Genomic DNA, 9936 nt, shown 5'->3' on the forward strand with positions numbered 1-9936 from the left:
TATGTATTCTTATGATTGAAAAAGAGAGAATTTTCAGTTTCATATTCGAATATGGTATCAGAGCATATCAATCATAAGATATTATCACATGGTATCAGAGCCAAATTTTCTCCGTGTACCTTCATAACCTGTTATATCCCGTATATATTTCTATATTTTATTAATGTATTTGCTTCTATCCACGATCATGTTGTTATTTTCGTGTCGTCTCCGTCTCTACTACTCCACTGACAGAGTCTACTTTTGACTGTAACGCCGCTGATAGTCCTGTTTTCGACTCTAATTTTATTGAGAACGAGGGAGTCTTGTTTCCAACTCTAGCTCTGTTGTGAGCGAGCGAGTCCTGTTTCGAACTCTAGCTCTATAGAGTGAGCGAGTCCTGTTTTCGGCTCTAGTTTCGTTATGAGCGAGCGAGTCCTGTTTCAAACTCTAACGGTGTTGAGAGTTCTGCTTCTAACTCTGATTCAATGGACGGCTACACCACTTTCATTCAATCTTGGAGAATTCAAATTCGTACGTGGAAAATCTCAGCTATATATTTTTCGGTCACTTCTGACAAACTCAAGTTTGTTTCATCATATCTTAAGTTTGAAGATGGGTGTTAAAATATATTTAGAAACAATATCTTATATTTATGGTAATTATCTTATTTAAGAGATTCATAGGATTCTTGTCTTATTTAGACGATTTGTATATTACTATAGATATGCACCTATTCTTATGATTGAAAAAGAGATAATTTTAGTTTTATATTCTAACACTTAGTTTAGTGGCTATGAATATAGAAGGAGCTGAAGACCATTGGTTTTTTTATTACATTGAGGATAAATCTTACTTGACTTGGGCAAAATTCACCAAGCTGATTTTGGAGAGGTTCATGAATCCTTCGGGGGCAGTCTTATAGCACAATTCAATAAAATACGACAAACCAGTACAGTGCAGTAGTTTACTCAAGAGTTTGAGGAATTGAGAGTTCTACTAAAGGAAAATAATAAATACCTAACTAAATAATACTTTGTGAGAATTTCATTGGGGGCCTAAAGGAAGACATTGAAAAGCTAATGGCTATCCAAAAGCCACAAACTCTACTGGCAGCGATCAATTAGCATTGCAGTGCAAAAAAAGTGGTATATTTACTCACCAAGGCTCCTAAAGTTACTAACAAAATTACCCCACAAATTTCCATTGAAAGCAGTATTAAACCTGCACCAAAATTATCCCTATAAATAGATTAATTCCAGAAGAGATGAAAGCTCGAAGGGAAAAGAATCTATGTTTCAAATATAATAAAACATACCACATTTGACATAAATGTAAGAGAATGTACATAATCTTAGTTGATGAGGTTGAGAATGCAAGAGAAGATCACTTACAATTAGAAATTGTAGAAGGTAACTCAAAAGAATCACATATTTCACTTAATATTGTATATGGTTAGTCTCCAACCAACACTATCAAATTATTGGGTAGAGCTAATCATTATGAGATCATTATTCTATTGAACTCGGGGAGTACACACAGTTTCTTAGATCCAGTCACTAGAAAAATATTGGGGTGTGTAGTGGAATTGACCAATCCATGGTTAGTGACTGTAGCAGATGGCAAAAAGATTTAGTGTACAACTAGATGCCCTCTGTTTGAATTGGAGATAAGATGTAATAAATTCAGTACTTCTGTAAGGTTGTTGAAATTAGGAGGGTGGACATGGTTATAGAAGAGGATATGTTGCATCAGTTTGGCCTTATCACTTTGAATTTCCAAAATCACACCTTTAAGTTTTGCATTAAAGGCAAGTGGGTACACTTGTAAGGTATTCAACCCGATCTTATGTTAAATATGATTTCTGGACAACAGTATAGCAAGGAACGTTGCAAGAATCTAGATGAAACTTATTTATGCCTCATTAATGCTATCAAGGACGAGGTGAATGAAGATGAGATTCATCCCTAAATTGTTCTATTACTAGAAAAGTATGTTCACTTATTTATTACCCCAACTAAATTGCTAACACAAAGAGGAAATGATCATCATATTCATCTCAAACCGGGTGTTGAGTCTATTAAACAACATGGCTACAGGTATCCACTCATGCAAATGAGAGAGTTTAAGAAACCAGTGGAGGAAATGTTGTCAAATGGGGTTATCCGGCCAAGTTCAAGCCCGTACTCCTTACCTGTCTTACTGGTCAAGAAAAATTATGGTTCTTGGAGATTGCGTTGATTATAGAAAATTAAATGCAGCCACGGTAAATAACAACTATAATATTCCTCTAGTTGATGATTTGCTAGATGAGTTGAGAGGTTCCGCAATCTTTTCTAAAATTGATCTGCGAGCGGGCTACCACCAAATTCCGATGGCAGATGAAGACATATAAAAAACTGCTTTTGTTACTTCTTCAGGGTTGTACGAGTTCATGGTTATGCCATGCGGTCTGACAAATGCTCCAGCAACATTTCAATCTCTGATAATCAGATATTAAGTGATTGTCTCAAGGACTTTGTGCATATGTTCTTTTGATGACATAATGATCTATAGCATTAACTTGGATATCCATCTCAATCATCTCAAGGTTGTATTTAATGTACTAATGGAGAACACATTGTTAGCCAAGAGATCTAAATGTGTTTTGGAAAATTAGAAGTTGAATATTTGGGACATGTTATTGGTTATGATGAGGTTAAAATAGATATGGCTAAAATCCAAGCAATACAACAATGGCCAGTCCCTACTTCAGTGAAGGCTCTTTGAGGATTTTTTGGATTAACTGGTTATTATAGGAAGTTTATCCGGAATTATGCCTCATTGCTGAACCTCTAACTGACTTCACAAAGAAAATGGGAAATTTAACTGGACCTTTGTGGTAGAAGAAGTTTTCATTCAACTCAAACAAGCCGTGGCCAAGTCCCTGGTATTGATCTTACCAAACTTTGACAAACCTTTCGTAGTTGAAGCAAATGCTTGTTATAGTGGTCTTGTAGTTGTTCTGATGCAGGACCACCACCCCTTAGCTTTCATTAGTAAAGCTTTGGGACCCAAGAATTTGGAGCTTTCCATCTATGAGAAGGAACTTCTTGTCATTCTCTTAGCGGTGGAGAAATGGAGAGCATATATGTTGCATGCTCCTTTTATTATAAACACTTATCAAAGAAGTTTGAAATACTTATTGGAACAGAATTTCTTTACTCCCTTGCAACATAAGTATCTGACAAAAATCCTTGGTTTTAATTATACAATTGAGTATAAACATGGAGTGGATAACAAGGTGGTTGATTCTCTATCTAGAGTCCATCTTCAATTAGAGCGGGGAAGTGAATGCTCAACTTTGACAGTTCTAAAGCCAATATGGATGATGGAAATAATGAAAAGCTATGAAACTGATGAAGAGGTTCAGAGATTGATAGCCGAACTGCTTGCTACGCCTTATCAAGTTTCCTATTACTCGCTAGTAGATGGACTTCTTAGATTCAAGAATAAGTTGTTCGTAGGTTGTCATGGAAGGTTGAGGTCACAGATCATTTCCTTGATTCATGGATCCAGCCTTTGAGGTCATTCGGGCATAAATGCTACCTATCAAAAGATTGTTAATGTCTTTTGGTAGCCAGGCCTTAGACAATAAGTTTAACAATATGCGGGGGCTTGCCATGTGTGCCAGATCAGTAAGAATGAACATACTCACACTCTAGGTTTGTTGCAACCTTTGTTTGCACCATATCAAGCTTGGAGGCATCTCTCTATGTATTTCATTGAACATCTTCCTTTATCTGCTAAGAATGATACTATACGGGTCATAGCAGATAGATTTACTAAATATGTCCACTTTATTGCCTTACCTCACCCGTACACTGCCTTTAGCATAGCTAATGTCTTTGTGGATTTTATTTACAAACTACATGGGCTACCTCACTCCATAGTATCAGACAAGGATAAATTTTTACTAGTCAATTTTGACAATAATTATTCGGATCCATTGGGGTGGAGCAATGTTTGAGTACAGCCTATCACCCCTCAACAGATAGACAGACAGAAAGAGTCAACCAATATCTGGAGAATACTTGAGATGTATGTGTGAAGCTCATCCTAAACATTGGTCTCAGTGGCTCCCTATGGTAGAAGTTGGTACAACACCTTCTTCCATTCCTCTTTGGGGTATGGGTCTTTTTGAAGCTTTATATGAGTTTAAACCAACTCCTTGGTTGGAGGGTCCTATGCTGCCGACAAAAGTTGAAGGTTGTCAGCTCTTATTGAAGAAGAGAAACAGTGGTCTCAAAAAAATCCTTATTGACAGCAGAAGAAAAAATGAACGTGTTTGCAGATAAAAATCGAGTTGATAGACGAAGTCTTATAGAAGATTGGGTATACCTCAAACTTAGATCATGCAGACTTCCATGCAATCTCATCAGGCATGGAAATTATGTCCAACGTATGTAGGACCATTTCACATTATTTCTAAGGTTCGAGAGGTTGCCTATAAACTGGAATTATCTCCATCGGCCAAATTACACCCTATATTCCATGTATCATTGTTGAAGAAAAGGTTGGACCAGTGATTGTTGTGTCTTGCACTTTACTTGAGTTTGATGTAGATGGCATAGTTTTGTTTACACCTGTCAAAGTTTTGGCCAGAAGATTGGTTAAAAAAAAAAAGAATCATCTGTTACTCAATTGTTGATTCAATGGGTGCACTTACCTGAAGAGGAAGCTACATGAGAGTTCTTGGAAGATATCCAACAAAAGTTTCCTAGTTTGCTCGCTTGAAGCTTGAGGACAAGCTGATTAGGAGAGGGGAGCAATGTCATGATAAAAGATAAGTCGTAATTGTAGATAATAAAAATGTGTCTTTACCTTTTAGTTACACTCTTGATATAAAGTTGTAAACCTTCTTTCAGTTGGCAGCATCAGAAATAAAAATTCAATTTTTTTTCCTCAACTTCTCGTTCCCTTCCCAATTTTCTGCGATTTATCATTCTATCCACGACACAAACAAACCATTAGTCTTCTTGCAATTTTTTTTAAATATGGAATCATTATTATTAAGATCTTATCCAACAAGCGCCTCCATGTAAATAATAAATTGATTGTTTTCTTTTAGGATTTTATTTTTTAGGTGATTTGATTTTTTCCAAATTTTTATATTTTTTAAAAAGATATACCATCTAATTTTGTAAAATATCATACTCCCTCCGTCTCATTGAAAGGTTGCCACTTTTCATTTTTGTTCATTCCAAAACAAGGTTACCATTTTCTAATTTAATAATTGTACTACTTACCTAATATAATAAATAGCGTTATAACTTACACTATATTACTCAAACGTCATTACTTTTATATTACACAATACTAATAAGCATATTTTTGTCTTTTTCCTTATAACCCAATATAATACTAATATTAAAAAATTTACGTGTAAAAAAGAAACGACAACCTTTCTACGGGACGGAGGGAGTATATAAATTAAAAGTCAAAAACAAAACTCAAAAATGAATTATCAAAGATATATCGTGTTTTAAGAATAGTAAGAATTTTTGTTGTTAATTGTGAAATAATTTGGGTAAAATATTTTTTTATTATTTAAATATTTTATTAAAAAAATAATAATCTATCCGTCCCATCTTAATTGTTTGTTATCTTTTTTTTTATTATTTTTTATGTTTCATAATAATTGACACATTTTTATTTTGGGTAAAATTTATTAAATCTAAACATACTTAACAAATATAAATCAAATTAATTAACTGTATAATATATAATATATCATATACTGACCACTCAAAAACTTTTTATTTCTATCTCTATTCAAAAAATAAATACATTTAAAATACTATCTCTTTTATATAATTAGTTACTGTTAATTATAAGAAAAAAATAAATGTATTTTTTTTATTTAATTGTATTATAGAAAATATTATTATATACAAAATTATATTCATATTGCATATATATTTTTATTCCCATATAATTTTTAAAATATTTAAATATATATTCTAATTTTTTTTATTATATTTATTAAATTTATTTAAAGCTACCACTATTATTAATCTTTATTAACTAATTAAATATTATTACTTTAAATATCATGTCAGGTCAATTGACAAAAATATAAAGTTGTGTTCTTTGGCGACTTGCTTGACTAGGTTTTGCTTTTCGTTCTTCAAATTAAAATTTATTTACCACTACATTATCCCAAAATAAATCTTCTCACTTAGGGAAAAGTTTTCCGTATCTTCCCACCGCTCAACCAAGGACGACCTATTGGTGTAGCAACATCGAAGGGGACTGGAGAAAATCACTAGTCGGCAGCCATTAGAAAAACAATTTTCCCATCAATGTGAGTTTATTTCGGATAATTTTGATTTTTTTTTCTAATCTATAGTAAAGAAATAGTGGAAGGGGAGAAGGAATAAAATAGGAAATAAGAGGGAAAAGGAAGACAAAGATGGTGGACGAGGATATTTAAAAAAGGTTAGAGAATATGAAAACGAAATAAAAGAAAAATAAGAAGGGAGAAGAAGATGATAGCAGGAGGGAGAGGCAGCGGTCATGGATGTAAAGGGTTTCATTTTGTCAAAAAATGTCTTTTTAATAATATTTTATAAAATAAAATAAAAAATTCAATTTATTTAATATAATATAATTATTACCTATTAAATCAACTATCCATCAAAACTCTTCAAATTTCAACCAAATCTACTAACTCAAATAAACTCATATTCTCAAAACTATTAAAAAAATTCAAATCCAAACTAAAATCAAATCAATTTTTTTCAAACTAATCCCAAAGGAATGCACCCTAAGGCCATCTCCAACCGGACAACTCCATTTATGCAGTTATACAGTAATTTAACTATAACTCACAACTCTATTTTTAACTCTAAAAAGAATATTCTCTTAATATTCTATTTTATATATTATTTTAAACGAACTTTTTAGATTTACAATTCACACCCAATCTTTATTATTATTTACATATTTTTTTTATTATTACTTAATAATATATTTATAATATAAATAAATAATTTTTTATTTTTATAGAAAATAATTTTTACAAATTAAATACAAAAGCAAACAAATATTATATTAAATACAAAAATTACAAAATGCTAAATTAAAACAAATATTACATTAAATACGAAAATTATACAATGCTAAACTAAAACAAACATTAAATTAAATATAAAAATTACATAGACGATTAATTATCTGAATTACCTTATTGCTCCCATATATGTTTAATCAACTCATTAGAGAGTGATATGTGAGCTTCTCTATCTATAAGTTGTTGTATCGCTGAAGAAAACATTTACGTTGAGTATGTTGACATCTTCCTGACTCAACTCCAATAGGCAGTGCTTCAACCTGTTCAATTATTGGAGCGCTGAGATCGCGTTCCTCTTCTATTATCATATTATGTATGATGATACAAGTAGTCATTATATAATGCAAAACATATTTTTGCCAAAAACGATCAGGTCTAGCAATTATTCCCCAACGCCACTGTAGAACACTAAATCCACGTTCAAATTTTCCTGTAGAGCATCCAACTTCATTTTCTATTTATCTAGAGTATGAGGGTGACACTGAAGGATCATCGTTTAATTTTATAGATAATGATATTAAAACTCCACAACAACACACACATCCTACGGAAATAAAACAATCTAAAATAAAAAAAAAATTGATGATACATTGCATTATGATGTTCAAATCATGATGAGCAACACCTCAGAAATTGTCAAAACTTAAAAAAAAAATCATATGAAAAAATTAATAAGTATAATGATATTGAAAAACAAAAATTAAAATATAAAATTCTTTGATGTGAGGATAAAATTTTGGCAATAGATCTTAATGTTGTTCCAGGCACAAATCTTCGTATGTTATATTATAATCAACAATAAGAGATCATAAGGAAAAGAACAACACAATATCAATCAAATTCGATTGGTGAATTCTGGCAATTCTTCGATGGTATTGGTGGAAGTTGGGGTGATTTAGGTCCGTACTAAAATTAGTAGTGTTTGTAATATATTTTCTTTTAATTCAATAAATGTTTTCTTATTTCTTTGTAATATATTCTTGTTGTATTTCTATATACTATTTTATTTTTAATTAAATCAAGATGTTAAATTTTATGTTTATATTGATCAATTAAATTTTATTTCAAATATTTATTTTATGTATGTTTACAAGATAATTTTATATTTTTATTCATTTACAAATATAAAATATTATTGTGTGACAAATATATAAACAAAATACATTTTTTTTCAAAAAATTACTTCGAAATTATTGCAAATATTCTATTTATTTAATTTAAAATTTAAATACATTTAAAAAATAATTTAAATTATAATAAATTTAAATCACTAAATAAATTATAAAAAACTATAAATATACACAATTAAAATATAAAAAATTACATATTGATCCTTGTAGGGACCAATTTTCAATTTGTAAAAATAAAAAAAAATTAAAAAAATAAAAAGACACCATATTTTGCGTTGCTACGGTGCAATACAAAAAACAAACACAAAAAATGGTGTTGGATATGACGTTGCGTTGGAGAGGCAAATCTCCAAATATGCGGCTGAAACGTCATTTTTGCAGCCACGTTGGAGATGACCTAAGTAAAAAGTTATTGAAAATATATATACATATATATATAAAGATAAAAATTCCAAATTTTTCTAAGGATTTAAATTTTTAATAGTAAAAATTGATTTGAATAATTGTTTAACATGATACAATTAAATAAATATTAATGTAATAATAAATATAAAATCATTTTTTAGTATAATGTAAAAATTAAAAAATTAGTGTTCAATTTGATATTATTTAGAAGAATTTTTTATAAATAGTAAAAAATCTCTAAAAATTACAAAAGAACATATAACAATACATCCATCAATTCATTTCAGAAAATAAAATAAAATTAGGTTCACTTTGATTTTACTTTTTCTTTTCTTTGTTATGATGTAATTTTATAGGTCTCTACCAGTATAATATCAATGACTTATATATGGATAGTCTTACTTACCATTTAGAATATTTCAGTTAGATAGAATTTTTTCATTTCCTCGCAAATAAGATTTTATGTCCCACTAACATCATTACGGAGGGAATTTATATAATACCAATGTCTTATTTGAATAGTCTCATTCACCATTTGAGATTGTTTGATTTAAATAGCAAAATTTTCATTCTCTTGCCAATCATATTTTTGCGATGGAATAAATCCCTCGAAAAATTTCCTAGTAAATCAATTATTTTATATGATTGAAAATTTACAAGGAAAAAAATTCACAGCAAAACTTCTTGCATACATTTCATATGAAGTCATTCAAACAACAATCCAAACATTAATATATGCACTAAAACCGTATAATAAAAAATAAAGGAGATCTAATCCAATACAATACGATAACATACAACAAACAAAGTACTTGACCAATCCAAACGATGTGACATGACAACTGAATATAAGACACATATAAATCAAAGCACTGGGGAAGCACTGGTGTCACCGTCCAAGTCATGACGGTCCATATTGTCGAAAATTTCATATGAAAAAATTGAATTTGATGAACATATTTTAGGAGAGGCCAACATCTATGTTATACCAACATACATAATTTGCCTATATAAAAAAAATATGACAACGTCTACAGCTGTTGTCATATAATTAATATTTCTAAATATATTCCAAATAAAATTACACAATCAACATCTTCCCTTGATTCTAATTTGGAAAAGTAGTCACTCTAAGCAAGATTCGGCATATGATAAATGTCTCTCATTTCAAGGGCTTGGTGACATGGATTAGGATCATCTCCATGAATTAAACTCGAAAGACAAGTATCTAATATATTCGGAAATTTACAAATGACGAATCGAAAGAGAAATAGGATAAATCGAATTCAAAAAACAATCACTCATCTC

The sequence above is a fragment of the Andrographis paniculata genome, unplaced genomic scaffold (genome assembly GCF_009805555.1).
Source record: "Andrographis paniculata isolate CXL003 unplaced genomic scaffold, ASM980555v1 Contig60END, whole genome shotgun sequence".
Lineage (NCBI taxonomy): Eukaryota > Viridiplantae > Streptophyta > Magnoliopsida > Lamiales > Acanthaceae > Andrographis > Andrographis paniculata.